The following is a 13,530-nucleotide window of genomic DNA, read 5'->3' as shown; positions in this document are numbered from 1 at the left end:
TTTAAGCAGGTAATCGGGAATGGCTTAGGCTGATAATGGTCCACGACTACACCATAGTTGTTGGGAAACACAGAATACCTGCCTGTGATGTGACAATGACAACTATGAAACTTCCAAGTGGTAGAAAAACCGGATTTACTTGTGAAGGCTGCTAAACCAGAGGGACAGAGAGAGAGAGAGAGAGAGAGAGAGAGAGAGAGAGAGAGAGAGAGAGAGAGAGAGAGAGAGAGAGAGAGAGAGAGAGAGAGAGATTTTTTTAGGCAGGTGTCCAATGTATAAATGCACTCTACATGTATATGACCCCCACTAATATGTAAACGAATTAGTGAAATTGGGAGAACGGGTCCACTCTAAAGAAAGCAATTTGCAATATTCTTTATAGGAATATAGGCTATCAAGTTAGCAAGCAGGCATATTGATTGATTGAAATCTTTATTAACAGATTGCAGAATGGGTACAATACAGTACAGCTCAATACACACAATTTAAGGGGATGCAGACCAGACCAGATAAATACTTTCGTCTTGTTTACATCAGGGTCCCCCATTTTCAATTCATCATAGGCGCACGCAATGTGAAACAGTGACAGAAACATGTAGCCTATACATTGATTGAAAACTTTATTAACAGATTGCAGAATGGGTACAATACAGTACGGCTCAATACATACAATTGTTAAGGGGATGCAGACCAGAGAAAGACTTTCGTCTTGTTTACATCAGGGTCCCCCATTTTCAATTCATCATAATGTAACGACATACAGATAGACAGTACTGCTACATCTATACATTTATGACATACCAGATTTGCAAATACAGTACTGTTTGTGATACAGAAAGAGTCCAGAAAAGAGAGTATATACATTTGACGTAGAAACTGTACATTGGAGGAGGTTGGGTAGGTGGGGGTGGGTGGGTACAGTAGAATATGTTGCCCAACAATAATATCTCGCTCAATAATAATCACTTGAATGGATTGTTGTGCGGGCCCGGAGGGAAGGAAGGGCCGAGTGAAACAGCATTGGTCACACCCTCCTCCCTGCCCGCCATGTTCTGGAGCAGCAGCAGCAGCAGGAGCAGGGGACGCGCTGTGGCACCGAGACACCGTGCAGCTCAGCGGCGCACAGCAACACTCAGCTCCAGGGCGCAACAAGCTCCTTCAACACCCAAATAAGTGCTTCTTTTGTTGACGTTTTCCTCGGGAGGCTACGTATGGGCTTATATTTTCGGATACCTATAATAGTCCCTGAAGTAACTCAAAAGAATGGTAAGTTATTAAAAGGTTAGCTATCGCAGCTAGCGTCGTTGTTTTGTTTTTTTGTGTCCAAATCTCTCCAGCTTGGAATGTCGGCGATGTCTCCGCCGAGCACCGCTCCTCCTGCTAGCTTAGCTTAGCTTAGCATGCTCACTTTAGTTACTCGGCACAGAGAGTAGCTAACTGGTAGGTTCTATGAGACTACTCAATATATTTATCATCTTATAGATCAGTGACTTAGGTTGAACTTTGTCCATCCTCAGAGTGTGTTTGGGGTGATCAACAGATCGCGGCTGGCTAACATGAGCTTGTCAGCCCCTTGGTTAACTTTTCTTTCAGCTAAGTTTTGGGTCACGTTAGCTCATGTTAGCTGGGTGTCAGTGGGGCGGATAATACTAACACAATGCGACGTTACAAGTCCCAGTTGGAGGCTACTTTCCCCTCGCTTTTAGGGTTACCATCATCTGCCTGACATGCTAAGCGAACTAACTGACTGTTAACGGTGATTGTTTGTACATTTATCCGGCGTTAGCCGGGCAGCCATGGCAGCTAGTGTCGGGGCATCCCGCTGGCCTGAAGCGACATCAAGCCCAGTAGAGCCTATAACTACACAATATATACATGATTTGCATTTTAGGTCAATAGTCAGTCACACACATGTAGTTGTTTTTAGTAAACAACAGCGATCAGTGGCCAGCTAACAAGTAAGCAACGATTGCCTTTGCATCATATTATTATCAACTCATCAGGGAAGAAGGGAGCTCTGCTGTGATTTATTTCACTCAAGATCTCACCCCCATGGAGACCGAAGTGCTTAGCTAACATTTGTGCCCTATAATGATGTTAGAATTTAGTGGTTATTATTGCTAGCGAATTCACTTTTTATGATTTAAAAAAAAAACAAAAAACGAAAATGATGTCACGCTGGGTGGGTGGGCGCTGCCCCAGTTTACAGTCGCTGTGTTCCCCCTGAAGGGGCAGGAGATTGTTGCCGCTCGAATGCTGGCTAGTTTTCTTCTCCCGGGCTCCAGTGAAGCCACATGAACGTGGCCAGAGAGAGAGAGCGAGGGGCTATTGTCCATTGTCAAGTGTCAGTCAGTGGTCGGGTCAGTCAGCACAGTGGGCAACTGACAGATGCATCGTCAACGTGCCTTGTCGGCTTTGTCTTGGCTGGAGCCCGGAGGACAATAGGGCGGATGACGTGTCGATCGCAAGGGGGTGTCTTCTTGTCTCTTCTCCTCCCCTGCATGCTTTTTATATGTTACTGCATCAGGAGGCACAGTCAAAGCTTGTGTTTTGGGTCAGACATGATAATACGATTCTCTCAGACGTGTGCAATGAAGTTAATCCTTGACATGCGCAGTCGTTGTTATAGGATTGTTTATAGGTTATAAATAAATTGTTGCATGGCCATATGTTTTGGCTTCTGAATGTTGTTGCACATTCTCAGTTCCAACAGAAAAGTTCTTGCGAAAGAACCGGCTGGGTGACTTGATGGCACTCTCACTTACCACTCACTCACACGCCGCATACCTGGTTACGCAAGCTTTGTATCTGTAGATCAGCTTTACTCTTGGTGTGTGTGTGCTTTGCAAGGTAGACCTGTTCTCACTGTGCTGCTCGTCAACCCTTTAATGCTAATCACAGTTTACCTGGGCTCTGCGAACACACACACGCACACGCACACACACACCCACTTACACACACACACACCTACACACACACACACGCACACACACACACACACACACACACACACACACACACACACACACACACACACACACACACACACACACACACACACACACACACAGGTGAAGGGTTGAGCTGATAGGCATGGCTGCCCACTCCCATCTTTATTACAGAGCAGTTCTCAGGTCTGTTTCAGACTTTTAGTCCCAGACTAAAAACCTCATGTTCAAGTTCAAGTTTCTTTATACAGAAGTACAGAATACTTTTATACAAAATGCTTCTTTCTGTTACGCCTCAGAGACTGTGCTAGACAAAAAGATAAGTATAAAATAAAATAAGTATAGCAAGTAAAAAATAGAAGTCACGTACGTAGACACAAGTGTTCAGTATGTACATATGTATAGAGCCATATGAAATCCGTTTTATTTTTTCCAAATTCCATTTTATTTTTTTCCAAATTCCGTTTTTTCCGTTTTAATATTTCAGAATTCTGTATTTTGCTTTGTACGCTCATTTTACCATCAGAAATAGTGTCTAATAAGTGGGAATGAATAAATGTCCACAATTTAATAAGATATAACACTCCATTTAATAGGGCTGTCTTAAATACTTCGAAGCTTCGTTCGATGGGCATGGGATTCGAATATGAAAATAAAATTCGATTATTAAAAATAATAATAATTATATCTATATATTTTTGCAAAATCAACTCTGCCTCTCTTTGTTAATTACAACAAGCAATGCTGTTTGTTATTTAAGATGAGGTTGGACTCGGCACTGACAGATTTGTGTTCATTGTGCTGCTTTTATAAAGCCTCAAATGACGGCTTACAATATTTCATGAAAGCAAAGTGTTTTGTTTGTCTAAGATTTAAAAAGGTTTAAACTTTACAGCACTGACAAAGTTGAACAAAGTGCTGTACAAGTCCCACAACATAAAAGAAAGAAAGTATAAAAAAATAAATAATAATAATAATTTAATTCTTTTTTTTATAGTTGATTCCATTTTTATTGCTCAATTCCGCGATTCCGTGATTGCAGATTCCATATGGCTCTACATATGTACAATGTTCAATGCAGGGTAGAAGTAACTGAGTTACCATAACCATACAATATACTATACAATATACTAATAGTGCAAAGCAGAAATGGGATGAGGTACAATTTAGGTACAATTTACAGTAAGGTGTACACATGGCATTCATTAAGGTTCTGTAGTGTATTTTGAAACGTTAGGCCGAAGTAGTATTACAATATGAGCCTAGGCTTCACATATGATAAGTCAGAATCAGTCATTATTATTATTATTGATAAAGTATTTCTCTATTCTCCAGTGCCTCATGTGAGCTTATTGGTTAATAATGTACTCTAGTCAGTTCCTAAGTATGCCATTTGAATGTAAGAAAGTAGGTCTGATTTACATTTCTTTCTTTTGCATGTAACTGTGAGCTCATTATTAGCAGATTTTTCCTGTGGAGGAGGTGTGTCGCGCTGCTCTGGCCACACGGTGCATTATAAACTGCTTTGCTTATCGTCTCGTGTCAGTGTAAACAACACGATGAATGGGTTTTAGATTAATCCCCACAACTAGGGCATTGTTGTTCGGAGAGAGAGGGGGCGATATAGGATAGAGTGATAAGAGAGGGGGTTATAGAGGAGAGTGATAAGATGGGGAGTGATAGAGGAGAAAGATATAGGATAGAGTGATAAGAGGGGGGTGATGGAGGAGAGAGAGATTTAGGATAGTGATAAAAGGGGGTGATGGAGGAGAGAGATATAGGATAGAGTGATACGAGGCGTTGATGGGGGAGAGATTTAGGATAGTGATAAGAGAGGGGGTGATAGAGGAGAGTGATAAGATGGGGAGTGATAGAGGAGAAATATATAGGATAGAGTGATAAGAGAGGGGGGTGATGGAGGATAGAGAGAGGGAGGACGTGACTGTTTATTAGTGTGTGGGTTCATTAGGGAGCTATTAGAGGCAGACTCTAGGCTCCATTCATATTCTCTGGCAGGTTCATTAGGATGAGGTTCTGACCTGCAGGGGAGTTTTTGTCACAGGAGGAAGTTGTGTGTGTCTGTGTTAAGAATGAGAGACAGAGTTGTGTGTGTCCTTTTACACAAAGCCGACCCCGGTAGGCTCTGTTTCAATTCAAACCTGCTAGTCCCTGATCAACCAACATGGGACAACCCATTTATACCGACAGCTGACACAGGTTATTACCGGGTAACTGCATGGTGTAAACGGCTGTGAGTGTGGAGGAAGTTGTGTTCATCAGATAGGCATAGCTTAGGTGTTGTTGTACAGGTGCTCCTCCCAGAGGTAATTTCTTTACCAGTGGTTTTCACCATAACGGTACGCTGCTGGAAGCTTTTATCCAAATCCAAAGTGCCTTACAGACAGTACCACCGTTGCATTAACACGGGTGGCCCCAGTGGGAATCAAACTCCTAAGGCCTAACAAAAATAATGGTTGGTTTCCGGTTGCCGACCGACCCTGCCGATTTAGGTGCGACCCAATATATTTTATGAGTTAATTTTTTTTTAATTTTTTTAAGAATAAAGTTTCATAGAAATCTTAGTCAAACATTTAGTATTATGGATATTAAACATGCTGGCAGAGTACATGCATCCATGTTGTTGTGAACATTTTAATTAAATAAAGAAATTCCCTATCCATAGTCGCCGTGGGAAAGAATAAAATAAAAAAATAAAATAAAATAAATTCCCTACCTACCCATGGCCAAACTGACAACCAACAGGAAACCAACAATATTTTGTATTATGCCTAACCCCGGAAGTGTTGGTGCCATGCTCTACCCATTTGGCTACAGGACCACTATAGCTTTAAGTTCTTGACAGCAGTGTTTTAAAGTGGTGTTTCTCAATGGGTTCTGTGTCGGGACAAGCTGAAAGTCTGACCTTTGACCTCATAGTAATTGCTTAATTTCAATACGGAGCCAAAAACAACTAAATAACAAAATATTTCCCATGACTCATACTGACCGACTGCAGTGAACTAGTGTGAAATGTTAAAATCCTGGAAGTGTCTCATTATTGGAATAGTTTGTCTATCTGTAACATTCCTGCCAGACACAGCAGGGTGACTTGGAAGAGCTTTGGAAAACCTTCTTCATCTGTCACCAGATCCACTAGCTCCAAATAAACAACAATATATTTATAATTTCCAGTGACGCTAAATACATGCATATTGAGGTCCAGGGTTCCGACATTGCAGCTAAAGTCGGAATGGATTTTTTTCTTCTATTGAGGGCTAGAGAGTAGAGACCCACTTCAGGGTCGTGGCTCACTGGTTAAGCAGGAGGGAGAGAGAGAGACTGAGGGCGGGATCCACAAAGAATGGATTGCACGGTGCTAATTGCACCCTTACTTACAATTCATTATGAATTGAAAATGGGGGACCCTGATGTAAACAAGACGAAAGTCTTTCTCTGGTCTGCATCCCCTTAACAATTGTGTGTATTGGGGCGCCCAAGTGGCGAACCATGTAACACGCTGCGTCGCAAAGTGGCCGACCCGGGTTCGATTCCCGGACCCGGCATCCTTTGCCGAATGTCTTCCCCCCGCTCTGTCTCCCATTCTTCCTCTCTCTCTCTCTACCGGACTGCCCGGTAGTAAAAACAATAAAAGTCGAGAAAAAAAAAAGTGTGTATTGAGCCGTACTGTATTGTACCCATTCTGCAATCTGTAATACAATTTTCAATCGATCAATCAGATTGCAGAAATTGGTACAATACAGTACAGCTCAATACACACAATTGTTAAGGGGATGCAGACCAGAGAAATTCATAATGAATTGTAAGTAAGGGTTAGGGATGGGTACCGAATTCGGTACTTTTAAGGTACCGAACCGAAACACGTTGGTACTACCGAGTATCGATTCAAATGAGATACAGATTTTTTTTTTTTTTTTTTTTTTTAACCTCTTTTCTTTTCATGTCAACGTTCACACGCACAATATATGCTTACCTAGGATTTGACTTGATTCAACAACAAAGCAGTCGGAGCAATGGCAAGCCGAAAACGGTCGAAATTGTAGTTATTTGAAGTTTGGATTTTTTTTCACGACTGAGGTAGGTAAATAAATCTTTTTTAGACTAAAGTACAGAAAAAAGTACCGTTGGGTACCGGTATCGATTCACAGGTACCGGTATCGTATCGGTTCAAATGTGAAAGGTACCCATCCCTAGTAAGGGTACAATTAGCACCGTGCAATCCATTCTTTGTGGATCCCGCCCTGAGACTGCAAGTGTCAATATTAGATGATTCTGTGAGAGAGCGAGAACTCCACCATGTGATTCAGTGATGATGTGAAGGTCAGCCATCAGTCAGCGGCTTCAGTATGACTGGGAACAGTATGATGTCACGCTGTCCAGGAAACACTCTGTTTCCAAAAAGACAACTTTTAAAGGTAGACTCTGTTATCAGCGATGTGGCGATCCATGCTACACAGTACCGATACCTGAACTTGCATATCTACTGGACCGATAGACACTAGAGCTCTTATTTCTTGAATAATAACAATGCTATTATTATTATTATTATTATTATTATTATTATTATTATTATTATTATTATTATTATTATTATTATTATTATTATTATTATTATTATTATTATTATTATTATCTGTAAGGTTACACGAGGCTGTAAAAAACACAGCACTTCTTATTAAAAAAGCAAAAGATGTACAAAAATGCATTACATTTATTTAATTGAACTGTATTAGGTAGGCTTCAAATACAATAGGCCTCCATAGAGCTGAGTAAGGCTGGATTAGCTTACTTCTGGAAGCCTAAAATCTAGGGATGCCCCGATCGATCGGCCACCGATCTCGTTATCGGCCGATACTCAGTATAAATATGCAATCTGTGAATTCCGATAATGAGTCATATTCGCCGATAGCGGAAACCGATCAAGCGAAGGTCTCACTCGCTGTCTGTCTCAGACACACACAACCTGCAAACTGCCGCTGCTCCTCCTCCCTAGCCCCGCCCGCCCCCGTGTAGAGTTTGTAAACACTGAGGACTGAGAGGAGGCTCCCCTGCTCGAGTCTGTAGTGCATTCGACCTGAGCTAACGTTAGCTACCTAGCTATCGTTACTGTTTAAACAAAATTACCCAGTCAACTATTCACGTTTAGTAGGCATTGTCTAACGGTATTTAGCCGGCTAGCTACTGATAGCTCCTGATATCAACAAATGATCCAGAAAGTCTAGTAGTCCATGTTCATACCTCACTGATTCTTGAGACTCGGGACAAAACACTTTTTAATATTATATTTTGAGAATGCACACTATATTGATTAGAGTTGTATATTCATGTAGAGAAAGGTCTGAGCTATTTAACCATGTAAAGGTGCAGGCTCTACATAGAAAAACATTTTAAACAAATTCACATGTTTCCCTTTGAAACTTGATTTGTGTTAACTCCGTCAGACACACAAAAAAGTATATAATTCTAATTATTCCAGTCCAACAAGAATCTAACGTTCTGAAGTATGTTGTAATAGTGTTTAGTTACTCTGGTATGCAATCAAATATAATATATAAACCTCAGGTGTAATTTCACACTATTCTGAAAACCCAGATTTAGAAATATTTGCATTTTCAAACTTTGTTTTTAATTTTGATATGATAAAAAAAAAAGATCATTAAGTAAATAAGACAAGAGGATGAATATCTGATGCTCCTTTATTACTTAAACAACATAAACTGAAGAAGAAATTAGCATTTCCCCCAAAATTAACAAAAACAAACATCTGACGGTGTTGACAAAGCTCTGACGGTGTTGACGAGAAACTGACGGAGTTGTCAAATTGTATATGCATCTCTGATAAATGAACACATGCATAAACAGATGGAAGTGACAATGATAAGAACTAATAACTCCTTGTCTTATACTGAACATTTTGTTAACTCAATTGTAATAACAACAAACTTTACATACACCGTTTCCAACTATTACAAAATGCACTGTTTCCAACAACAAAAACAGTAATGGAGACGAGGAGCCCTTCTTCTCGTCCCTGTTTTCATCTACCTCTTCTACACCACTTCATGATCTCCACTTTCTCACCCACTTCTCCTCTTCGTTTCCTTCTGCATTTCCAATTAGTTTCACTATGATGTCTTGAACTGGGCAGAAACAGAACCTTTTCTGTTGGACCATGGGGATGCATCTTGTTGATCAGTATCCACATCGATGGTCTTGGCTAGCCACCAGTGCAGCGTTTCCGTTAGCCGGTAATTACCGGTATTTGACTGGCAAAATCTGTTGAAGTCCGACAAATTTAATCTCTCCGGTCATAGTGTCCGGTGAAAATAGTTCCCTCTGGGCACAGTTTGATTATTTGAATTGTATTTGGATGGGCTGGAGTTGGGTGGCCTATGCGATGAACGAAACAATCATTGCGTTTGTTGTCGTTGCATCGCCAAGCAGCCGGTCTGGTAATGACGACGCTGTGTCAGTGAGAGCTTGCTGCTGGATTTGCGGAAGGCATGCAGCTGCAGACCCACAGAACCCACCAGCTTTGCTGGCACAGTGCGGTCCCCAGACCTGGAAAGCTGCTCTGCGGGTCTGCAGCTGGATGCTTCTTGCAAACTAACTGCGGCCGGCTCGCGCTGATATTGTTGGACCGGCTGCTTGGTGGAGCAACGATGAAACGAATGTAATGAATCGTTCGTCGCATGGGCTATTTAATTTTGGCCTGTTTTGGTACGGTTCGGGTGGTCAAGTTGTGCTTGGAGGGAGTTGTTTTCACCGGACATTATGACCAGCACCAAGTCGTTGGGAGGTGGAGATATACATCACGCAAACCCACGATAATGTTGCCGTCTCTCTGCCAAATTTCTCAGTTCTTCGCTTGATATAATTAATACAAATGTCCAATATAACGGAATTTGTTAGCTCATAAAAATGTGATTATAACAGACTGCTGTTTAGTGTCGGACCGACTGCCCACATACACGGTCTATTTTATTTCAAGTCAGCAGCAGCACGGAGTATCGAGGGACTTATTTTATTTGGAATATATTAATGACTGTATACGCAAAAGTAGTCTAGTTTTAAGTAATAATATTATAAATCTACATGACATTCTTTATATAGCCTGCCTATCAATTGTTTTAAAGCTCAATAAACTATGACCGGAATTAATCTCATTTGTCCGGTAGATTGAAATCTTGCAGGTCACGGAGACCGGCAACAATTTTTTCTAACGGAAACCCTGCACCAGTGGTCATCATATTAGGGCGGGCCATACTTTTGTGCAAACATGAATTTTAAAGAAATCTTAACATGAGGGGTGTCTAAAATATGTGTTTCTTGTGGGGAATTCAAATATAGGATAATTCTTTCGGATATGATAACTCTAACCTACATCATTTTGGATTTCAAAATGGCATATTTGACCATTTTTACCCCTTCGCAGGGCCGGACTGGGGGAATTATTCAGGCCAGGAAATATAGTGCGAAATATAGCCCAGGTCAGGCCACTTTTTAAGCAGGGGGTCTGGGGGTCCCCCACCAGGAAGATTTTTGTTACAAAGACTTAATTCCCTGCATGCTGGTGCAGGACCTTTAAAATGTTTACCCTTTAAATGCCATTGTTTGTGATGGCATCACAAATTATTGTTAAAAAAACACACAAACATTTAAATATTTTCAATATATCAAATGCAAAGTGGATTTTTCTGGGGGGGGGGGGGGGTTATTACAGGCTAATAATGGTTATAATCATCATGTGTCAATGATTAGCAATGATTTGTTTTTGTAATGTCAGACTTAACAACTCTTATCAGAAAAGTGAGAGTATTTCATTTTTAATCTGACATTACAAGAACAATGAAAAATAAAAATGGTTATGATCAGGACTGAAGTTGAATAAAAGATTTATGGGGGGGAAAAAGTGACGATGATGATGATGCATGGTAACATTAGCTATGTTAGCTAGCTAGCATGTTTATTTTTATCACTGACTAACCTGGTGGTCCCGTGCGGGCGTGTTGCTTTTTAACAGCGGAGCAGTGCAAGAATGTGACAATTTGACCATGTGACCGCGGCAACGCGGGAGAGCGGCAGTGCGGAAATAGGCTGTCTCTAAGACAAACTCTAACCTTAACCAGCTCCTTAACAGCGCCTAAACTTAACCGTTCTAACCTTAACCAACTCCGAAACAATGCCTAACCTTAACCTTAACACTTTGACTGCCGGGACACGTCTTTAGACGTCTTTGCTGGCGATGCTAAAGTTGCCGGGGGACGCTGTACAGCGTCCTTATATCAATATTTCAAAAATCTGCGATCGGATCCATAATCTGCCTCCGCTGGCCTGAGAACCACCAGCAGGACCCACTGAGCTCTCTGGCGGTTCAGGAGCGCCATCTGGTGGCCGATCGCGCAACTGCTTAACAGGAAGCGCTGTAGAGGTTTTGCTAAATGTCCGTATTGCTTCCGGCCACTCGGGATAGCTTCCGGCACTGTAGCTCGTCACTCTACATAGCGATCGATTGCCAATAACTCGATAAACAACATGATTTGGACGTATATACCATTATACAAGCTGGAGATGGACCGGGTAATAATATATCCCATAATGATAAAATTTCTACTCGACGATGATCGCCCAACGGCGCGCGGATACTGGGGTGAGTTTCAGCGTGTAACGTTACCGTCTTCGATAATAACTGATATTATCAACATTTGACCCACATTAGATGATTGGTATAACGCTGCCCACGGAATTATAAACGCCCCCTCGCCCATCCGGTCAACATCAGATGACGTGTAGTAACTTCTAGAACCACGTCCAGTTGAAATCTTTTATCTCGCATCGATTGCTATCAAACTGTATTTCATCATCAATATAATGCATTTGGAGCTATAAATCAAGTTCTGGAGAAAGCTGCAGAAAACGATAAAAACATACTTATACTTTAGACCATATTTTACTATGAATATGTGAATGAAAAAGTTTAACGTTGCTACACAATGAACAATACATATAGGACTTTGAATGGGCCCTAATAATGGCAATGTAGCAATAGAATTTAAAAAGTTATAGCCCTGCAAAGAAGGGGACTTTCTCCATAGACAAATAGCGCTGGCAATCTATGGTATATCATGAATTTAACCTTAGGCAGCCAAAGTGTTAACCTTAACCATGCCTAACCTTAACCTTAACCATAGAAAGAATATTGCCATTCTCTAAGACAAACTCTAACCTTAACCAGCTCCTTAACAGCGCCTAAACTTAACCGTTCTAACCTTAACCAACTCCGAAACAATGCCTAACCTTAACCTTAACCATGCCTAACCTTAACCGGCGAAAGAATACACGTTAAAAAAATTCATGGGATTCGAACTCGTCAACAACGGACCGCAGGACCGCTGCGCTGCCAGGTGAGCTGAGCGCCGAATGAAAATCATGGCGGATTAGGGCGGTTACATAATTCCGCAAGCTCTGCCGCTCCGCTCTGCGGTTGCCGCGCCTGCCGCGGGGCGTGTCGCAGCCAATCAGGGAAAACGCGGAAGCAACGGCAGCACTGCTCCGCTGTTATTAAGCAATAGGCGTCCCGTGGTGCAAAAAAACATTTGGTAAATGTTGCCACATTTAGCGGCATCTCCTGCAAGGGCCTTTATTTTTATTTCGCTCTCCCTCTCTGCTCCATGCTTCCTCTTTTTTTCACTGTTGAAGTGTTGAAACATTTAATTTCCAGTAATTTCCATCTGACTGTTCTGTGAAATACAAGCAGTCAGCAGTATGTATTTTTCTCTCCCTCCCTCTCTGTTCTACCTTCCTCTTTTTTCCACTGTTGAAACATTTCATTTCCAGTCATTTCCATCTGACTGTTCTGTGAAATACAAGCAGTAAGCAGTATGTATTTTTCTCTCTTTCCCTCTCTGCTCGACCCTTCCTCTTTTTTCACTGTCCATTTTCAAGCGCAGGTTATGCTTGACATTTTTTGTCTTTCGCTGTCTCTCCCTGTCATTTTGCAGAAGTGCCATCTGCCATTCCATTCGCCATCTCCACTGTCAATCAGTTGTATGGCCTGGTCCCGCCTCCACCAATCACATGCCGCTCCCTTTGTGTGTGTGACAGACAGAGCTCCCGATGGCCAGTCCGGGCCTTCGCCATACATGGATGGCTGCCAACATGAATCTGAAGGAAATCCTAACATGCAAAGTGTCTAAATGATGCGTTTCTTAATGGGGCATTTAAATATGAGACATTTTTGGGATAGGATAACTCTAACCTACATAATTTTGTATTGCAAAATTTCCAAATGTACCCATCCCCTTTCGAAGATTTTAAAAGATATGGGAAATCATTTATAATGACAAAGCCATCATTAGCACTATCCATCGTCACACATCGTCACACGTGCAGAGTTCAGGAAGAAATCCTGGACATGGACAGTCTATTATACCCTGTATGAATGTTGGCTTTTTCTGAGGATGCTCCCTTTCTCTCATTAACTTATAGGTTAACCCAAACTCTTTCATTTGTTGAAGAAGACGATACTTTTTAAGAATCGTGCCTGATGACACACTCAGTGCTG

General features: G+C 41.6%; 1 protein-coding gene across 4 annotated transcripts in view; it reads left to right on the top strand.

Annotated features, from left to right (window-relative positions):
• Positions 1-1,083: 1,083 nt before the first annotated feature.
• The window catches only part of epn2 (epsin 2), a 124,243-nt gene continuing 111,796 nt past the window's right edge, over positions 1,084-13,530 (top strand). For all 4 annotated transcript variants that reach the window (XM_084328759.1, XM_084328761.1, XM_084328760.1 and 1 more), the window contains exon 1: positions 1,084-1,266. The gene's annotated coding sequence lies outside the window, so the exon portion shown is untranslated. The remainder of the gene's footprint in view (positions 1,267-13,530) is intronic.

This window comes from Notolepis coatsorum (genome assembly GCF_963971535.1).
Source record: "Notolepis coatsorum genome assembly, chromosome: 14".
In the NCBI taxonomy this organism is placed as follows: domain Eukaryota; kingdom Metazoa; phylum Chordata; class Actinopteri; order Aulopiformes; family Paralepididae; genus Notolepis; species Notolepis coatsorum.
Note: the sequence above shows the minus strand (reverse complement) of the source record. Positions and strands in the feature narration are given on the sequence as shown.